General features: G+C 41.5%; 1 protein-coding gene across 1 annotated transcript in view; it reads right to left on the bottom strand.

The window, feature by feature from the left end:
* LOC138161923 (carcinoembryonic antigen-related cell adhesion molecule 1-like) overlaps positions 1 to 20,661 on the bottom strand; it is a 332,874-nt gene that overhangs the window by 156,239 nt on the left and 155,974 nt on the right. The gene's annotated exons all lie outside the window — the stretch shown is intronic.

Below are 20,661 nucleotides of genomic sequence, written 5' to 3'. Positions count from 1 at the left end.
GAGCATAAGATTTGGAAGCATTGAACCTGAGTTCAAATGCCACCTCTGTTGTAAGTGACCCTGAATGAGTCACTTAAATTCTATGAGTTGTGAAATGAAAGAGTTGGACCAAATGCTCCTCTCTCATTGATTACACACGCCACCTAAGGGAAGCCATTGAACTACTCTAGAGCTGTTTCCTTCTCTCTAAAATGAAGGGGTTGGACCAGATGGCCTCTGCTGTCCCTTCCAACTCTAAGTCTATGAGATGGCAGGTACAATCCATCTCAAGGTCCAGACTCAAAGCCTTTCTGGTAGAGCCTTATAGACCATAGGGCCAGCTCTACACCAGAATGAAGGAGGACTTGAGTGAATGACACAGTGGCTATCATTCAGTAATGAATGGTTGAATACCTAATGGGAGTGGGGAGCTGGAAGGAAGACAGTCAAGTAGAGAGAAATCTTTGCATTGGAAAAGATGACCATGGATTTTCCTATGGTTCTTTTTCTGCTTTTCTGTTTCTGCCACCTGGGCATAAATGTGGATTTGGGGCAGGGGATGTATGAGCTGTAGGTAGCAGCAGAAAAGTACCAAGAAAAACCAAGACTGGAGAAAGCAGAAGCAAGATCTTGAAGAGAAGGCAGGTGAAAGTGTCATAACCAGAGTGGGGGCCAGCTGCAGGTCATTTGGACAAACCTTCAAAGATGAGTCTTCCTGATTTCAGGCCTGGTGCTCTGTCCACTTCACCACCTAGCTGCCCCTTGCTTGGCGCAAGGGGAGATACAAACCAGGTAAGAACCAATCCTTGCACTCCTGTGGCAATAGGTATCAGTTTTGGTGTTAATTTTGATGATTTAAATTGGATGTTAGGTGTTACTTTTGTTTGGGAAAAAGCACTGTTTCATCCGTTAGTTTTAAAAAAAAACCTTCTTGGGAAAATCCCATTGGGTCTGAATGTGTACTGTGTTCAGGGTGAGAGGAATGGGGATTCAATCTTTGAAAAACTTCTTTGAAAGAAGAAATCCTTCCTGAAATGATTACAGGAAAAGGAGCGCAAGAGACAAAGGGTTAGGAAGAGAACGTGTATTGATTTTGATTTATCTTTTAAAATTATGAACTTAACAGCTATTTACACACACACACACACACACACACACGGAGGCATTTTGATATACAAAGAAAACCAGCGGAGAAGCCATGGGGATACCATTGTGAACTATTCATAGGTCCAATTTTTGAAATGTATATTAAATATAGCACAATCATGACCACATTGTGCTGTTTTCTTGGACTCTTTCCCACCTCCTCCTGCCTTCTTCTGCTCCCTACCCCCACCCCATGTTTCATTAGTTTCTTCTTTCTTTTCTTCTTCTCTTTCCTTTGAATCAACATCTCTAGCTACCTACTTGCTCCCACAGCTGTCCCCTTTACCACCAAAGCAAAAGCTGTCCTTTATACCAGATTGAGTAGACAAACAAAACAAAAATAAACACCAGCAGATAATATGTGAATCATTATTCATGTATGCTATCTGTGCTACAATCCAAAGGACTGATAAAAAATGTCTGTGTAGGGAATACCTGGTTACTTCCTAGGTGCATGGGACAAAAGACTTTGGAATCATAATCTGCCAGCTAGGGAACTGGTTTCAGGACTATAATGATTTTACTGGTGTTGTCTGAGGTCTGGCCCATTTGGGCTGACTGACTTCAGTACCTAAATTAGTTGTGGGTGAGGATGATATGAAGTGGGTAAATTTTTGTATCAGGAGGAGCTTGTTGTTGGGAAGAATTTCTCTCAATCCAAGGCATAAGTTTTTATTAGACACTTATGTGGTACAAAGGCACTGTCCTATGTGCAGGAGGGTGTACAAAGAAAAACAAAAAATACTTCTGTCCTGGCCCCAGCCTTTACATTCCAGGAGAATGTTAGCTCCTTCTCTTTGGAAACCAAGGATTTTCTGAATCCTGTTTTTAGCTGGAAGGACATTCTGGCAAACAGTCCCATATTTTTTGATATCTTTTTTTTCTCTTCCTTCCTTCCTTCCTTCCTTCCTTCCTTCCTTCCTTCCTTCCTTCCTTCCTTCCTTCCTTCCTTCCTTCCTTCCTTCCTTCCTTTCTTCCTTCCTTCTTCTTTCTTGTTTGATAATTGGAATTCTTCTCAGGCATAATTTTGTTCAATTTGATTTGGGTGCACTAGAAATTAAGATATGGAAGCTGGGTGTCACAGGAGCATATAGATTTAGAGCGAAGGGACTTTTATGAGTCATCTAGTCCAACCTCTTACACTTACAGATAAAGAGACTGAGGTCTAGAGAGGTGAATGATGTGCTTGAGACTGCAGAGCTACGTGTAGAGTCAGGATCTGAACCCTTGAACTCTGACTCCAGATTCTTTGTGCTTTCCACTCTATTGGATTGCCTCAACCGGATTCTCATTGAATTGACTTATTCAGTATTAACATTGGTCATAGATGCCATTGGCTGAATCAATATTGATGGGGAAAGAGGCATCCATTGCTTCAGAGATGGAATACACATTGATGTTCTTTCTTGTGGCAGGTTTCTGGATGTTTTCCCCAAGCACTGTTAAATGAGGACACACAGGCACAGGACAGTTAGGGCACACATCTCTAGAATGAAATGGGATTTATTGAGGGAATGAATCAAGGACCACTGCTGGGTCCACTTACAGCTCCCTTCGACTCCACTGGGCTAAGGGCAGCGATTTGGGGGTGTGCAGAGTGGGGCGCCTGGTGCTTCCTGGTGGATTCTGGATGGAGTAGATAAGGGACTTGTGGTGGGAGCTCGTGGCAGATGCGCATGGGAAGTAACAGGGCGCTCTTGACAAGAACATTTTTAATCAATGCTTAGGACAGCAAGCAGATCCAATGTGCGGATTTCAAGCTGTCTTGGAGCAATAATTGTTTGCCTTTCTTTATATTCCTAGCACTCAGCACAGTGCCTGGCACACAGGACATACCTGTTTGTTTACTGTCTGACTGATTTTAAGGGGGAGCCCAGGATGTTACAAGACAAATGACCATTATGGGATGAGATTGAGGCAGAAGTCAAAGCCAGAGAATGCAGTTACCTGACCATGACCATAGAGGAATTTTCCCCAAAGGCTCTAGCCCAGGAATCGGAAGGAAGGATGTCATTGGTTGCTGATGGGCTGCGGGCAAGCCCAGTGACATGTGAGAGGCATCCTGCTTCTGGATGAGAAAAGGTAATCCCACTTCCCAAGAGGAATCACAGGATTGATGGAGAAGGAATTTGTTGCTGTTGTTCAATCTTTTCTGACTCTCTGTGACCCCATTTAATGTTTTCTTGGCAAAGACAGTGAAGCAGTTTGCCAATTGCTGCTCCATCTGAGGAAAACAGGGTTGAGTGACTTGTCCAGGGTCACATAGCTAGTAAGTGTCTGAGGTCAGATTTGAACTCACCTGACTTTCAGGCGCTCTATCCATTGCATCACCTAGTTGCCCCTGGAGAGGGGATGGGGACAGTCATACACAAAGCACTTTGCATCTGTTCAAAGACTCCAGCACTATGACATAGTGCAGTCAGGAAGACCTTGGTTAAAATCTTGCCTTTTGGCTGTGACACCAAAATTACTTCAATAACTGTACCTTCGGTGTCCCAGGTAGCTCTCTAAGGCTGGTGAGTGCAGGTTCTCATCTGCATCGCTGGAGGGAGTTTCCACACTGGGAGTTCCTTGCAATGAAATTACCCACTTGTTACAAAATAATAATTAAGGTCTTTAAGGGGGTAGGTTGATCAAGGGACTTTGCCCTGGTCAATTTGATGAAGAGATAGGGCTTGGATCTTTGTTAGCCAAGCTTTGGTAGTGCTTGCCAGAGTTATGCTAAGAAGGCACAGGGAGCAACTTTCAGAGCCTCTCCTCTTGCCGGCTACCACTGCCAACTCCTTTCTCCCAACCTGCTACCTTTCACCTTGTAAATTCAAGGTAGAGAAAACCTGGGAAAAGAAATGAGAATTGGGGTTTTATGGCTCACTTTTATAGCCCAAGGAGAAGAGACCAGCTCTACCAGAAGAGTCTGACAGTTTTCCCTCCACTCCCAGCTACCATGGTGGCACCTTCAGTCCTTGGAGACCAATCAGGTGAGTTCCCTGTGTCCTTTCACCAAGGTGCCAGGGTTCATTCCAGGAGCAATGCCCTTCAAAGGTCCCTATTTTGTAATTTCATCAAGTAGATGAAGCAACTTGACCAAGGCTTTCTCCTCACATACCAAAGCACAGGAAGCTGAAAAACTCAACTGAGGTCACATCACTCACTGGTAAATCACAGGGCCAAGATTCCAACCCAGAGCTTTAACCCACATCTCTTGACTCCTGGATAAGTTGTCAGGAAAAAACTGAAAGACCCCAGTGGGGTATTTGTTATGACATTGTTAGCTTTGTTTTAAGGATAATGCAGTTATATGGGGGACCATGAGTGTGGAGCTTTTCATAAACTGTTAGACTGTCCCCATTGCTTAGTTTTATTGAACAGCTTTTTCTTTATTTCTGTCTCACATCTTTGTTATAAAGGATGGCTGCCTCTCTGGGTAGGGGCGGGGACAGAGATACATTTGGAAATGAAAGTAATCTAAAAATAAAATATATTCATAAAATTTAAAAAATAGCACATTTTGGCTAGTCTGTTATTTGAAAGATACATAAGGAAGACCAGATAGAATAGAGGTCATTGGTAGTTGGTGCCCCAATAGGATTTAGGATGGGATCCAGCAGAAAGTGGGCACAATCCCAACAAGTGTGCAGGAAAGCAGAACCATTGCAGTTAGATCAAGACAACCCGAATGGGCCAATGCATTGAGAGGACCAGGGTAGGGAAGTTACCAGAACAACAGAAGAATCCCCTCCTCAATTCTCATCACTCTGTGACCCTTAGTCATCAAGACCTTCAGTTTCCTCACCTGTAAAATAGGGACATGAGCTGTGTGCTTGCCTCACAAAGTTGTTATGAAGCTCAAACAGAGAATGTCTGTAAAGTGCTTTGCAAGTTTTAAAGCCTTCTATACAGGTCAGTTGCAGTTAGGTGGTACAATGAATAGAGTGCCAGGTCTGGAGTCAGGAAGTCTCATCATCCGTAGTTCAAATCTGGTCTCAGACACTTACTAGCTGTGTCACTTAACTATGTTTGCCCCAGTTTCCTCATCTATCAGATGAGCTGGAGAAGGAAGTGGCAAACCACTCCAGTATCTTTGACAAGAAAACCCCAAATGATGTCATGAAGACTTGGGCATGACTGAAACAAGTGAACAATAAAATACAGGTTAGTTACCATGGCATGACAAAGTGAAAAAATGAAAGAAATTACTTTTCATTAGTTACACAATAAGACTCACAATTCTTTAGAATTTTATGAAGGTTTTTTAGCATGCCATATGCCTCCTTTTTGTTGCATCTATTTTAAACAATATGGCACTGACTTTCCCAGATTTTGACATGGCTTCTTTTTTTTTTTTTTACTTTTTGGAGGGCAGTGGGGGTATGTGACTTGCCCAAGGTCACACGGCTAGTTTTTTGTCTGTTAAGTAAGGCTGGATTTGAACTCAGGTCTTCCTGACTCCAGGGCTGGTGTTCTATTCACTGCGCCACCTAGCTGCCTCAACATGGGTTCTTTCACCATCATCATGAAGTCACATTTTTATCACATTGGATATGAGGTGTACCTTTGATGTATAATCCATTTGCCCTGATCTTGTCTTAATTATTGCCCATAACTTATCAAGGGAATTTAAATTAGATGAGTTTTCAGGTCACCATAATATAGTTATGTCCATCCCCTGAATAATCTTTCATGATATGCAGTGTGGAGCAAGGGTGTGTCAGGGATCCCTCTATCACCATCACTCAGAAAACCCTCCTGTTTTGAGGCTTACACAATCCATATCTGCCACTCAATCAAGACTTAGGTAGCTGTTGTCTAAAGGCCTCTAGGACAGTCTTCTACTCAATGAATTCAGTCCCTAGTTCACAGTCTTTCTCTCCTTCGTGACTCCTGTCCTCACACTTCTACATATCCCAATATCTTAACCTCACAGTTCCTCCACCTCATTGTCCATGATCTAGTCCTAAACCATACACAGAGATGGTTATGTCCTTGATGTACTCACAAATGCTTCACTTTGGTGTTCACAAACTCTGACATTTCCTGGACAGTCTATTGTCACTCCACTTCTCCTTCTACTTTGCAATTCCAAACTTTGTTCTTCCTCCAAACCTTCTTCCTACAGTCCCCTGACCCCAGTTTTCTTTCCCATTTCTTCCCCATTACTTCTACACTAACTACACTTTTCTCTTTCTGCCTTCTTGATCCCTTGATTGATCGATCTAACTCCATGCTGTCCTCTGCTTTGGACTCCTTGGCTTTCTTATTTTATCTAAGATCTTATCCTGTCAAACCTCAGTATTGAATCATTCCCACTACTCACTGCCTTAACTCCTGCACACACACTGTTGAACAAAACAGGAGAAAATCACACAACTGTTCTGATGGGGTCCACTACAAGTTATATTACACAGCCTCAAGTGGGCCCTCACTGCTGCAAGGCAATTCTTTTACACCTTTCTAATTAACTCACTACCTGATTCACCATTTGGCTCTTCCAACCTTTTCATCCCTCCTTAAACTTCTCATGGCTCCCTTTCTCTCCACCACCTCGGCTGTTGAGACTGGCCTTGCATTTTATAGAAAAAACGGAGGAAATTCTCCAAATGGTCCTTCTTCTTCCCTTCTTTTCTTCTCAGATCATATGCTTTCTTCCACTATCTCTTCCTTAATCCTTGTCTTATATGAAGAGGTGACCTTACTACCTACCAAGTCTAACCCATCTATCTGGAAAAGTAATCCCATTCCATCCTATCTTCTCCAGCAGATTTCTCCTTCTGTCATCCCCACTCTATCACTAATCTTCAAACTTTCCTTGTCTACTGGTCCCTAACCCTAACCCTTCTCTACTGCCTACAAATGCTCATGTCTCTTAACATCCTCCAAAAAACCTCATTTGAATCACACATCCCCAGTGGCTACATTCCACCTCTCTTTCCTCCTTTTTCTCCCAGATAGGAGGCTTTCTATGATCTAGACCCCCCAATTCCTTTTATCTCAATCTCCTCTCATCTCTGTGCAGTTAGACTTCTGACTTCTTAATTCAATAGAAACTACTTTCTTAAAGTGACTGATGATCTTTGTTGCCAAATCTAATGGCCTCTTCTTAATCCTCATTCTCCTTGACCTCTCTGCAGCCTTTGACAATGTTTATCATTTTCTCCTCCTTGATACTCTCTTTTTGCTAGGTTTTAATGACACTGATCTCTGTTGGTTATCCTTTTACCTATGTGACCACTCTTTTGTCTCATGTAGAAGTCCAGACATCACCCTCCTGATGTCATTGGTCCTCTTCAAGAATGAAAGACAAACAACAATCTGAGAGTAGTTGCCCTCTGGTGGACCTAATGGGTCGGTTCCAGTTAGGCAATGCTTTTATTTCTTCCTCCTTCTCCTCCATCCACTCCATGTGAGGGCTCTGTCCAAAGAAACGTAAATTTTGATTGCTTATTCTTCCCAAGGTATTTTGGGGTTTGGGGACTAGAGTTTTTCTTCCCTACTAGTTTTATTCTACCATTTAAAAAAAACTGGAACAATTAACTCTTTTGTCTCAAGTGGTTTTCAGTTATGATTTCTTGATATATGACTCTGGAAAACCAGGTTTGATAAAGCCCATTGAGATTCAAATGGAGTGATTTGACTATACCTTTAAATCCAAATGACTGTGACTCTCACTGATTGGCCAATAACAGGCCCCAGCCCAAGCCTCATTAGCTCTTTGATTATATTTTGATGGCTCAGAGTGTGTGTAAATAGCAATTGTTTCTGTTTTGGCCAGAAACTGAGGGTATTCCCCTCTCAGACTGATTCTTCTGTGAAGGCAAACTAGGCCACCTTTTACTTCAATTCTCAACCTAGCCTTTAACTACTGAATGGGTGTTGCCTCAGATAACCTGAGACCTAGGAAAGACCAAGCTTAAAAAGGCCAAGATCTCCCACTGCATCCAGGGCCATTGCCACTTGTCCATACCTATGTCTTGCCACTGGCCTCCAATGACTCTGGAGGAGAGAGTGAGGCTGATGATTTTTCACAGCCCCGCCTCACTTAAATCCACTTCACTTGCAAGTCAAGATGTCACCCTCCTGATATTATTGGTCCTCTCTGAGAAGGAGGGATGAACAACAACAGCAAGTCTCCTTTGCTAGATCTTCATCTCGATGTTAGATATCTGTGGATGTCCCACAAAACTCTCTCCTGAGATGTTTTCTCTTTTCCCTCTATGCTGTTTCACTTGGTGATCTCAACAGCTTCCATGGATTTAATTATCTATGCTGATGCCCATGAATACTTACCCTTCCCTAACCTGTCTGCTGGCCTCCATGCTCACATCTCCAACTGCCTGTTGGATATCTCAAACTAGATGTTCAGTAGACATCTTAAACTCAACATGTCTCATTATCTTTGCCCCCAAACTTTTCCATCTTCCAAACTTCCCATTAATATCTAGGGCATCACCATCTCCCCAACTTCATGATCCTGAAACCTAAATGTCATTCCCAATTCCTCAGGGTGTCCCCCCCACCCCATCTAATCTGTTGCTAAGGCCTGTTGATTTTGCCTTCACATTATCTCTCACATATGGCCCCTTCTCTCTTCTGAAATTGCTGCCACTCTGGTATAGACCTCCATCACATCACACCTAGATTATTGCTTGGTGGTTTTCCTTCAAGTTTCTCCTCACTCCAGTCCATATTCTATTCAATGGTCAACATGAAGCAACAGGTCTGACGACGTCATCCCCATTTCTATTCAATAAACTCCAGTGATTTCTTGTTGTCTCCAGGATCAAATATTAAATTTTCTGTTTGACACTCCCTTCAAAATCTGTACCCTCCCCCACTTTTCCAGTATTTTGACAACTTATACTCCTCCTGGCCATTAACACAGTTCTTAATGATAAATGTAATAGCTCAATACAGTGACACTCGCCTCCTTGCTGTTCCTCAAACAAGGTACTCCATTTGCCAACTCTAGGCATTTTCATGTGCATGGGAGCTGTCCCCCATGCTTGTAAAGTTCTCCTTCCTCATCTTCACCTCCTGATTTCCTTAAAGTCCCACTAAAATCCCACCTTCTGTGGAAAGACTTTTCCATTCTCTCAATTCTTGTGACTTCCCTCTGCTGATCAGTTCCTTACCAGTTTGTCCTGTGTGTAGCGTGTTTGTACATAGTTGGGTGTTGCCTCTCCCATGCTGACTGTGAGTTCCTTGACGTTAAGCATTGTCTTTTGCCTTTCCTTGCATCCCTAGAACTTAGCGTAATGCCTGGAACGTAGTTGATACTTCATGAACGTTTATTGACTGGCTCGTGAAATGAGGTGCTGCAGTATTCCATCTCCACTTGGGAATTTATGTAATACCAAGACAATTCTGTTCAGCTGGGTTGTAAGGTGGATAGAGCACTGGGATTGGAGTCAAGGAGCCCTGAGTTAAAATCTGGTCTCTGTCCCTTATGAGTTGTGTGACAAGTCACTTAACCTTTGCCTGCCTTAGTTTTCTCATCTGTAAAATGAGGATAAAAATAGCCCCTACTTCCTAGGCTGTTGTGCAGACCAAATGAAATTACAAATATACATATATAAAATGTGCTTTGTAAATCTTAAAACACTATACAAATGCTAATTATCATTCTCATCTAAATCTATTCTGCTTCTCAGTATATCAATAGATTGATTAGATTTCATCATTCTCTCAATGGAGACTTCTGGATTCACCAGAAACAAACAAAAAAAAAAAACCCCAAATATTTTTTAGGTGGATATTTTGCAGAAATAAAGATAGTCAGATTTCATATGCTTACTTGAACTCCTTCTGACAACACTTTTAATATAGCCCTGTTTGGAAAATGTGTTTCATTAGTAAAAATTACCTTCTTTCCTATCTTGAGAACTCCAGTCTTTGTATTGTCTTGCTCATAACAAGTTTTTATTCCTAGCAATGGTTAGCAGCTGGGTTTTTTTTTGGGGGGGGGGGAGGGAGGTGTCTTCTTGTTCTCCTTTCATCTTCAGAAAGTCTATGCTGTACTGTAGAACTGTTGATAATAATCCTTATAGAAGCCACATCCCTCTGAAGGTCTTAGCTTGCTTTCTGAAGATTGAAAGTTATAACAAAGTTTAAAGCCAAAGTCACCTTTGACCATGACTACAAACTGAGTTCTTTTTCACTCAACATTCTGTTATCTCATTACACTAAATAAAGGATCTTCCTGAGAGTTTTCTCTTCTCAAGATAAAGGAAGAAAACATCTTTATCCTTTTTTTGTTCTATTTTTCATTGTCTTGCTCTAACCTTGACAGAAAAATCTTTTAAAAAACAGACTACTTCTCTTTTTAAAAAAATTTTTCTTTATTTTTTAAATTTATTTTTAGTTTTCAACATTCATTGCCACAAGATTTTGAGTTACAAATTTTCTCCCTGTCTTTACACTACACCCACCCCAAGACAGAGAGCATACTGAATACCTCTTCCCCCAATCTGCTCCATCTAATATACTCCCCCATGTCCCCTCTAATTTTCTAGTAGAGCAAGATGGATTTCTTTTTTTAATTTAAATTTTATGTTTATTTTTAGTTTACAACATTCATTTCCACAAGATTTTGAGTTACGAATTTTCTCCTACTCACCACCCCAAAACAGCCATCCCACTTAATACCCCCTCCCCCAATCTGCTCTCTCTTATATCTTCCCCCATCCCCCTCCAACTTTCCAGAAGGGCAAGATGGATCCCCATACCCCAGTGCCTGTGTATCTTATTTCCCAGCTGCATGTAAAAAATTATTTTAAACATTTTATTTTAAAACTTTGAATTCCAGATTCTTTCCCTTCTTCCTTCTTCACCCGCCCTTACTGGAAAGATAGGCAATTCAATATGAGTTGCACAGGTGTGGCTACACAAAACATTTCCATAGTGGCTATATTGTGAAAGACTGACTATATTTCCTTCCATTTTATCCTGCTCCTCACTTGTTCTATTTTCTACTTTGACCCTGTCCATTTTCAAAAGTGTGTGCTTCCAACTATTCTCCCCCCAATCTGCCCTCCCTTCTAACATCCCACCTCTTATCCCTATCCCCTCTACTTTCCTGTAGGATAAGATACCCTATTTAGTGTGTATGTAATTCCCTCCCTAAGCCAAATTCAATGAGAGTAAGGTTGACCCATTCCCTTTTGTCTTCCTTTTCTTCCCCTCCATTGTAACAGTTTCCCCTTGCCTCTTCTATATGAGATAGTTTACCCCATTCTGTCTCTCCCCGTCTCCTCTCATTATATTCCTCTCTCACCTCTTAATTGCACTTTTTAAATATCATCCCTTCCTGTTAAATTGGTCCTGTGCCTTCTATCTATGTAAACCTGTAAACATATATACACACATTCACGTATGTATTCATATGCCCGTATACTCTCTGATATAGACATTTATTTTTATTTCTATTCCCTTCAACTATTTTCATATTGAGAAAAGTTTCATCAGTTACAATTATCATTTTTCCTTGTAGGGATGTAAATAGTTCAACTTTGATAAGTTCCTTATGATTTCTTTACCCTGTTTACCTTCTCATGCTTATCTTGCTTCTTGTATCTGAATATTAAATTTTCTATTCAACTCTGTTTTTGTTTTTTTATCAAGAGTGCTTGAAAATCCTCTATTTCATTGAATGACCATATTTTCCCCTGGAACATGATACTCAGTTTTGCTGGGTAGGTGATTCTTGGTTTTAATCTTAGCTCCTTTGATGTCTAGAATAACATATTCCAAGCCCTTTGATCCCTCAGTGTAAAAGCTGCCAGATCCTCTCTTATCCTGATCATGTTTCCATAATATTCAAATTGTTTCTTCTTGGCCACTTGTAATATTTTCTCCTTGATCTGGGAACTCTGGAACCTGGCTATAATATTCCTAGGAGTTTTCTTTTTGGGATCTTTTTCAAGAGGTGATTGGTGAATTCTTTAAATTTCTATTTTGCCCTCTGGTTCTAAAATATCAGGGCAATTTTCCTTGAGAATTTCTTGAAGAATGACTTATAGGTTTTTTTTTTATCTTAGCTTTCAGGTAGTCCAATAATTTTAAAATTTTCTCTCCTGGATCTATTTTCCAGGTCAGTGGTTTTTCCAGTGAGATCTTTCAGATTGCCTTCTATTTTTTTCATTTTTTGGATCTGTTTAATATTATCTTGATTTTTCATAAAGTCATTAGCTTACATTTGCTTCAATCTAATTCTGAAGGAATTATTCTCTTCAGTGAGCTTTTGAGATTCTTTTCCCATCTGGCAAATTCAGCTTTTTAAGGCATTCTTCTCCTCACTGGCTTTTTGGGCCTCTTTTGCCATTTGAGTTAGTCTATTTTTTAAGGTGTTATCTTCCTCAGTCAGGTTGACTCTCTTTTCATGATTTTTTTTGCATCATTCTCATTTCTCTTCCCAATTTTTCCTCCACTTGTCTTAATTGATTTTAAAAATCCTTCTTGAGTTCCTCCATGGCCTGTAACCAATTCATATTTTTCTTGGAAGCTTTTGGTGCAGGAATTCTGACTTCATTGTCTTCTTCCCATTACATGCTTTTATTCTTTTTTGTCCCCAAAAAAGGAATCTAAGGTTTGATTGCTGTGCTTGCTTTGCTTCCTTGTTGCTTTGCTTGCTCATGTTGCCACTCAATTTTTGAGCTTTTTGCCACAGTAGAACTCTACTTCCAGAGAGGAGAGCTTTGTCCCAAGTCACTGGGGTTTTTTCAGCTGCCAGAGCTATTAGTTGGGTGCCCTCTCTACAGCCCTCTCAAGCTCTGACTCGCTGGTCACACACCCCAGGACCTCCACCCAAGACAGCAATCCAGATCCAAGTAGGTTAAAGTGAGAGTGATAATCCTCTAGATGGTCATTTGGTTCCCCCCACAATCTTCAGGCCAGGAGCTCTGAAGCAGCCACGCTGCATGGCTGCTATGCCTCCACCACTTCTTGCTCCAGGGGCAGTGGCTGGACCATGCTCTGTCCCCTCCCTTCTCCCCCCCCCCCCCCAGTTCCAACAGAGGTCTACACTGACCTCTCACTTTTTCTTTGGCATTTATGTATTGATAATTCTGGAAACTGCCACAGCTGCTGGTGATCCACCATCTCTAAATCCACTCTAGCTGTGGCTGGTTGGGGCTTCCTTGGGCCTGAAACTGCAAGCTCATGCAGGGCTGGGCTTAGCTCTTAGCATGGTGTGATGGACCCTTTCTGTCTGCCTGCTTGGCTGCCTTTGGTGGGAGATTTGTTTCTCTCTGTCACTTTGTGGGTTCTGTAGCCCTAAAATTTGTTTAGAGTCATATTTTATAGGTATTTGAGGTGGTTATGGGGGGAGCTCACAGAGTTTTCCTGCTTGTATGCCACCATCTTGGCTCTGCCTCCCCACAAGATCGATTTCTATACCCCTGTGTCTGTATATCTTATTTCCCCATTGAATGTAAAAGACAAAAGAAAACAATTTTTTTTAACATTTGTTTTTAAAACTTTAATTTCCAGATTCTTTCCCTTCTTCCCTCTTAACCCTCCCCCACTGGGAAGATAAGCAATTCAATATAGGTTATACATGTGTAGTTATGCAAAACATTTTCATAGTAATTATATTGTGAAAGTCTAACTATATTTCCCTCCATCCTATCCTGCCACCCACTTATTCTATTTTCTACTTTGACCCTGTCCCTTTTCAAAAGTGTGTATTTTAATTACCTTCTCCTCCAATCTGCCCTCCCTTCTATCATCCCCCATCTTCTCCCCTTCCCCTCTACTTTCCTGTAGGGTAAGATACCCAAATGACTGTGTATGTTATTCCCTCCTTAAGCCAAATTCAATGAGAGTAAGGTTGACCCATTCCCTTTCACCTTCTGTTCTTCCCCTCCATTGTAACAGTTTTCTCTTTCCTCTTTTATATGAGATGATTTACCCTCTCCTATCTATTTCTTTCTCCTCTTATTATATTATTCTCTCACCTCTTAATTTTATTTTTTAGATAACATCCCTTCCTATTCAACTGATCCTGTGCCCTCTGTCTATGAATACATGTACACACACATATACATACTCACATATGTATTTATACACAATACATTCTTCCATCCATCCATATATGTATGTATACATATATCTATATACACATATATACATATATATTATCTTCAATTATCCTCATACTGAGAAAAGTCTCCTGAGTTACAATTATCTTTTTTACATGTAGGAATGTAGATAGTTCAACTTTAATAAGTTCCTTATGATTTCTTTTTCCTGTTTACCTTCTCATGCTTCATGTATTTGAAAATCAAATTTTATGTTCAGTTCTGATCTTTTCAACAAGAATGCTTGAAAGTCCTCTATTTCATTGAATGACCATATTTTCCTCTGAAGTATTATACTCAGTTTTTCTGGGTAGGTGATTCTTGGTTTTAATCGTAGCTCCTTTGACCTGCAGAATATCATATTCCAATACTTTTGATCCCTTAATGTAGAAGCTGCTAGATCTCGTGTTATTCTGATTGTGTTTCCACAATACTCAAATTGTTTCTTTCTGACTACTAGTAATATTTTTTCCTTGACCTGGGAACTCTGGAATTTGGTTATAATATTCCTAGGAGTCTTCTTTTTGTGGTCTTTTTCAAGAGATGATTGGTGAATTCTTTCAATTTCTATTTCGCCCTCTGGTTCTACAGTATCTACAGTGAAATTTTCTTTGAGAATTTCTTGAAGGATGATTTCTAGGCTCTTTCTTTGATCATGGCTTTCAGGTAGTCCAATAATTTTTAAATTATCTCTCCTGGATCTATTTTCCAGGTCAGTGGTTTTTCCAATGAGATCTTTCACATTGCCTTTTATTTTTACATTTGTTTGGATCTGTTTAATATTATCTTGATTTCTCATAAAGTCATTAACTTCCATTTGCTCCAATCTAATTTTGAAAGAATTATTCTCTTAAGTGAGCTTTTGAAATTCCTTTTCCATCTGGCAAATTTGGCTTTTTAGGGCATTCTTCTCCTCATTGGCTTTTTGGGCCTCTTTTGCCATTTGAGTTAGTCTATTTTTTAAGATGTTATCTTCTTCAGTATTTTTTTGTCTCCTTTAGTAAGTTGCTGACTCATTTTTCATGACTTTTTTTTGTATCATTCTCATTTCTCTTCCCAATTTTTCCTCCACTTCTCTTACTTGATTTTCAAAATCCTTCTTGAGCTCCTCAGTGGCCTGTAACCAATTCATATTTTTCTTGGAAGCTTTTGATGCAAGACTTTTGACTTTGTTGACTTCTGGTTTCATGTTTTGATCTTTTTCATCCCCCCAAAAGGATTCTATGGTCTGATTGTGCTTCCTCTCCTTGCTCATTTTGCCAACCAATTACTTGATTTTTGAGCTGTTTGCCACAGTAGAACTCTGCTTCCAGAGTGGATAGAGCTATGTCCCAAATCGCTGGGGTTTTCACAAATGTTGTCAGAGGTCTGAGGAGGGTGCCCTCTCTACAGACACCCCAAGCTCTGGCACACTGCCACACACCCCAGCACCACCACCCAAGAGAGTGACCCAGATCCAAGCAGGTCAAAGCAACAGTGATTACCCTCTGAATGGTTGCTTGGTCCCCCTACAATCTGCAGGCCAGGAGCTCTGGAATCTTAGCTGGGACTTGAAGGAAGCCAGAGAAAAGGCTATTAAAGGCAGTGTTAGCAAAGAAGAAAGAAGAAATAGAATAAAAGAATAGAAGGAGGAAGGAAAAAAGTAAGGAAGGAATGAGGGAAGGAAGAAAGAAAGTAATAAAGAAAAAAGAAAGGGAGGAAAGAAGGAAGAAAAAAGAAGGAAAGAAAAATGAAAGAATGGAAGGCACGAAGGAAAAAAGGAAGTAACAAAGGAAGGAAGAAAAAAGGAAGAAAGAAGAAAGCAGGAAATAGTAAAAGTATTCAACAAATTAATAGAATCCAATAGTAAATGCAGCATTTCATGGCCATCTCAGCCACCCACCCCTATATAGGAGCGAGGGAGAGAAAGAGTACTTTTCTTCCTGGGGTCTAGCTTGGTCATAATTGCACCACTTGGCTTTGATTCTTTTTCTTCTTTCCATTTACAGGGTTATAATTATCCTTTCACATAAATCTTTGTACCCTTCTTATTGTTTTCATATCTTTGTGTCTCTAGCCTTGAGTGCATATTAATAGTTTAATAAGCATTTGTTGAGTTGAACTGAATCAAGCCTTCTTTCCTCAGCTCTGCGTCCTGTCTACAAAGACCTTATTGGCAAGGTCTGATGCTCCCAGGCTTGGAAGGAGATAGAAGTTACTAGGTCAGGGTCCTCACCTTCCAGAAACTGAAGTTTCTGGACAGACAGCTGAGTCAAGTTCAGAGATTTGAAGAAATTACTCAGCCTGGGCTCAGAACAGTCCTTTTTTTCATGGATGCCTTCCTGGCGAGGAGAAGATGCCATAGGCAGTCTTCATGAGGTCATAAACAAATAGAATAGAAAGTCACTGAGGATAGGATCTGTTATAGTTTTGGTATCTATGTCTCTGGAACCCAGCCCAGAGCCTGACACATGGCAGATACTTGAATTGAATTATTGAAATAAGCCATGGTCAGATGGAGGGGAGGGTGGTCAGATAAATGGCAAGTCTTGTTATTTCTGCTGGTCATTTACATCTTCAGTAGAAGGAGAAGCTTTGGATCAAGACTCATATTTGCTTTTGAATACTGGCTCTTTGGCAAATCCCTTCCCCTCTCTGAGCCTCAGTTTCCAGAGCAGTCTGGGATTCTTTAATTCAGTACCTGGGCCACCTCCTTCCTAGGCACTGAAGGGCTCTTAAACTTGTTATGCCATTGGTCATTGGTAAGGAGCTGGAACCTGGGATTATTGGGTCAGGTCTAGGCCAGAGTTTTTTTGTGCCACAGACCCCTTTCAAGAAGTCCAATAAAACTTATGGACCCCTTCTCAGAATAATGTTTTAAAATTCATAAATAAAATACAGGGGATTACAAAGGAAATCAGTTATTTTAAAATAGTTATTAAAAGGTTAACAAAACCCAAATCCAGATCCCAGGTTAAGAACCTCCAATCTAGAACCATAGGAGACATCTAATCCAGTCCCTTCATCATAGAGATGAGCAAAGTAAGGTTCAGGGTTAAGATACTTGGCTAATGTCAGCATGTGGTAAGTAGCAGATTCATGATTCTAGAGACTATCTAGTCAAACCATTACATTTCATAAGGGAGAACTGAGACACCAGGAAGATTGACTTTTCCAAGCTAGCAAATGGCAGAGTGGGGATTCAAACTCAGAACATCTGACCCCACACCTCACTCTCTTTCCCCAGCTGTGAGCTGCCTCTGGTGTGCTCTTTGGCACCATTAGTCTTTTCACTGCCCTCTGAGATACCTGGAGCAGTGACTATCCTGAGACGCTCCTGTGTCCAACCCATTGGCACCTGGACAACGTTGGTGTGGGCAGAACCAGCCATGGAATGTGGAGCAGTTTGGGCTTCTTGGGAGCCGCCTGTGACTTCCCAGGTTTCATCCTGCTTGACCTCCTCCTTCTCCTCTCCCCCTCCTTATTACTCTTCTTCCTCCCTCTTTTTTTCTCCTCCTCCTCTTCTTCCTCCTTCTACCCCAACTCTTCTTCCCCTCTATTCTTCCTTTCCCTCCTCCCCTTCCCCGTTCCCTCCTTCTCTCTCATTCCTTCCTTCTTTCCTTCCTCTTCCTCCTCCTTTACCACCTCTTCCACTTGGGGCCCAGCCTATCCAGGTGAACTTTTATAGGAAAAAAATCCCTTAAATTCACACAATTGACCCAAGGTTTTGGTCTCCATGATCTCACTGGTTCCTTCAAGATAAATAGGGCAGAACCAGTTCTCTCCCACTCTTCTTCCCATTTTATAAGCTGGGGTTAATAAAGGGGCAGCTAGTACAACAAAGAGGTTTTGTTCCATGAGGACCACTTCTTCCTTAAGAGGAAGAAGGCAAACACTGATGGGCTGGGTAGGGTGGGGCAGAGACCAGAAGGGGACCTTGATTCCCTGCCTCATGGCCTGGACAACTTCTCCCTGCTGTGACTGCCAGACAAATGGGCAGGGCTGGCTTGAGCTGGGCTGGGCTTTCTGCTGCCTGCCTCATGTGCTTCCCCATCCCCCTAGACTGAAGCCTCTCCCTGAGAGAGTCATAGTCATAGAATATCTGGGAAAGACAGTCACAGGCAGTTGTTCTTGCTCCACACCACTGTAAAAATGATAAGAAAAGCCATTCTGTGGCATTTTCATTTTGTAAGGAAATCCCCTGTGAGAGAACGTATTATGATTTCCAGTAGAATATGAACTATTATAGCTGGGAGGTCCTCAGAACAGGGAATGTCAGGGCTGGGAGGGGCCTTAGGACAGACACTTGGCTTAAAAAAACACTTCCCAAGAGTAGGAACGAAGAGGTAATCCTAGGCGGCCATTCACATGAACTAGTGAGAATGGATGACATCTCCTGGGCTGGGAGCTCCATATGAATGAAGAAAATCCCAGCACCAAGAAGCAGCTCTGGTCTGCCAGCACTGCCTTGACAGTCCCCGAGCCCAGGTCTAGGAAGGGGATAATCCCTTTGCCCTCTGCCCAAGTGAGACTCTATGGGGAATACTAGGTTCAGCCACAGGCACCCCATTTTAGGAAGGATATTAACACCCTGGATCGCATCTCGAACAGGGAGCTGAGGGTGATGGAAAAGCTTTGTGATGACTTTGGAGGATGGGCTGATAACAGAAAAGGCCTCCAGTCATGTCCCAGCAGGCCTGGGGACTTCCTTCCACTCTGGGAAGGCCTGCTGTTTATACAGAAAGAGCTAGATCCACTCTCTTTGGCCCCAGAGACCAGCTTTTTCTTTGTTTCATGCATTCTTTGTTCTTATTGGGCAGCCCCTGGTGGCAAAATTTGGGAGAGTCCAGAGAAGAGATGCACAGGGTGGCCAGGTGTGGATGGGATATTTATGAATATAATATATATTTATGAAGCAATTTATGTGCTTTACTGGAGAAAACCTCCAAATTGATGAGATCACAGATTCATTTCAGGGTTTGAGAAATATCAGTAGTTAGAATTTAGATGGAAGATGGCATCTAGGTAGAGTGGTGGGTAGAACACTGGACTCAGGAAAACCTGAGTTCAAAGTCAGCTTCAGACACTAACTGTGTGACCCTGAGCAAGTCACTTAACTCTGTCTTCCTCAGTTTCCTCATCTTTAAAATGAACAGGAGAAGGAAATGACAAACTCCTCCAGTGTCTGCCAAGAAAATCTCAAATGGAGTCACAGAGTCAGGCATAGCTGAAAATGACTGAATGACCACGATGGAAAATACAGATTGAGGCAGAAACTGGGAACAAAAATCTCCCTAGCAGTCAGACTCATTCTACAGTAAAATGAGCTGCCTCCAGAAGGCTGCTTGGTGACCCTAGTTGTCTCCAATCAGAGGCTAGATTATTCTTTGTTGGGGAGGAAGCAGGAGAGATTCTTGATCAGGAATGGGTTGAATTCAGCAGAAGATAGAAGAGGCAGATAGTAGATAGAGTGGATAGAATGCTGGACTATGATTCAGGAAGACCCAAGTTCAAATCCAGCCTCAGACACTTACTGGCTGTGTGAGCCCGAGCAAGTCCACCACCTTTGTCTGCTTCAGTTTCCTCCTCTGTAAAATGTGGATAATAACACAATCCCTTTCCTCCCAAGGTTGTCATAAGGATCAGATGAAATAATGCTTGTAAATCTCTTTGACAAACTTGAAATGTTCTATAAATGCTGGCTGACCCTAGTAATGAAGCCCAAGAGCTCAGTCGACTCATCAGTTCTTCCTGAATTCTCTGAATGATCACCACCCATCTCTTTAATAACTCACTCCACAATCTTACTTCGAATGGATGCCAACCTCAATGGTTTAGTTTTTGTGGAATCCATCTTCCTCACCATTAAAAAAAAAATTACAACAACAATCTCAAACATATGGTTCTGATGGGGTACCTGGGGTCTAAATCAATTTGTAAAACCAGTTTGTACAATTGTAACTGCAATTTGTATTGTAAAATTGTAATCTGTAAAATCCCTTTCCCAGCCTCAAACTCTGCCCCTTCCCCCTATCTGCACTCACCTAGGCAACACCTTGTGACTCCTCTGTTCTTACTTAATCTCCTCCTGTCTGGCCCAAATCTCATCTAAACTATCTATGCACTGAAATCACAAGTTCCTCTCAGTCAGCCCTAACCTTTATCTATGCACTGAAGTCCCTTACATTCATCTGGTCAGCCCTGACAATGGCAGCCCTACCCTTTAAAAGTAAAAGCATGTACCCCTCTCACTTGCAGGTCCCCTAAGGACTCATGCCTGCTTCTGCCTGCTTCTATGAAGCATAAAAATAAACTTCTACAACTCTCACTCTTTTTACCCTTGACTGATTAAAGTAAGCTTGTTAACCAATTTTGAGTTGCTTTCCTTTAACAAAGCAGATCTAAGAACCTGTATTGGCAGCCACCCTGAGGACACTTGGGGTGCTTGCTGCTACACTAGGCTATCTCAAAGCAATCTTACCTG

This window comes from Petaurus breviceps, unplaced genomic scaffold, assembly GCF_028583685.1.
Source record: "Petaurus breviceps papuanus isolate PSGF00001 unplaced genomic scaffold, PetGlider_PUasm1.0 185, whole genome shotgun sequence".
Lineage (NCBI taxonomy): Eukaryota > Metazoa > Chordata > Mammalia > Diprotodontia > Petauridae > Petaurus > Petaurus breviceps.
Note: the sequence above shows the minus strand (reverse complement) of the source record. Positions and strands in the feature narration are given on the sequence as shown.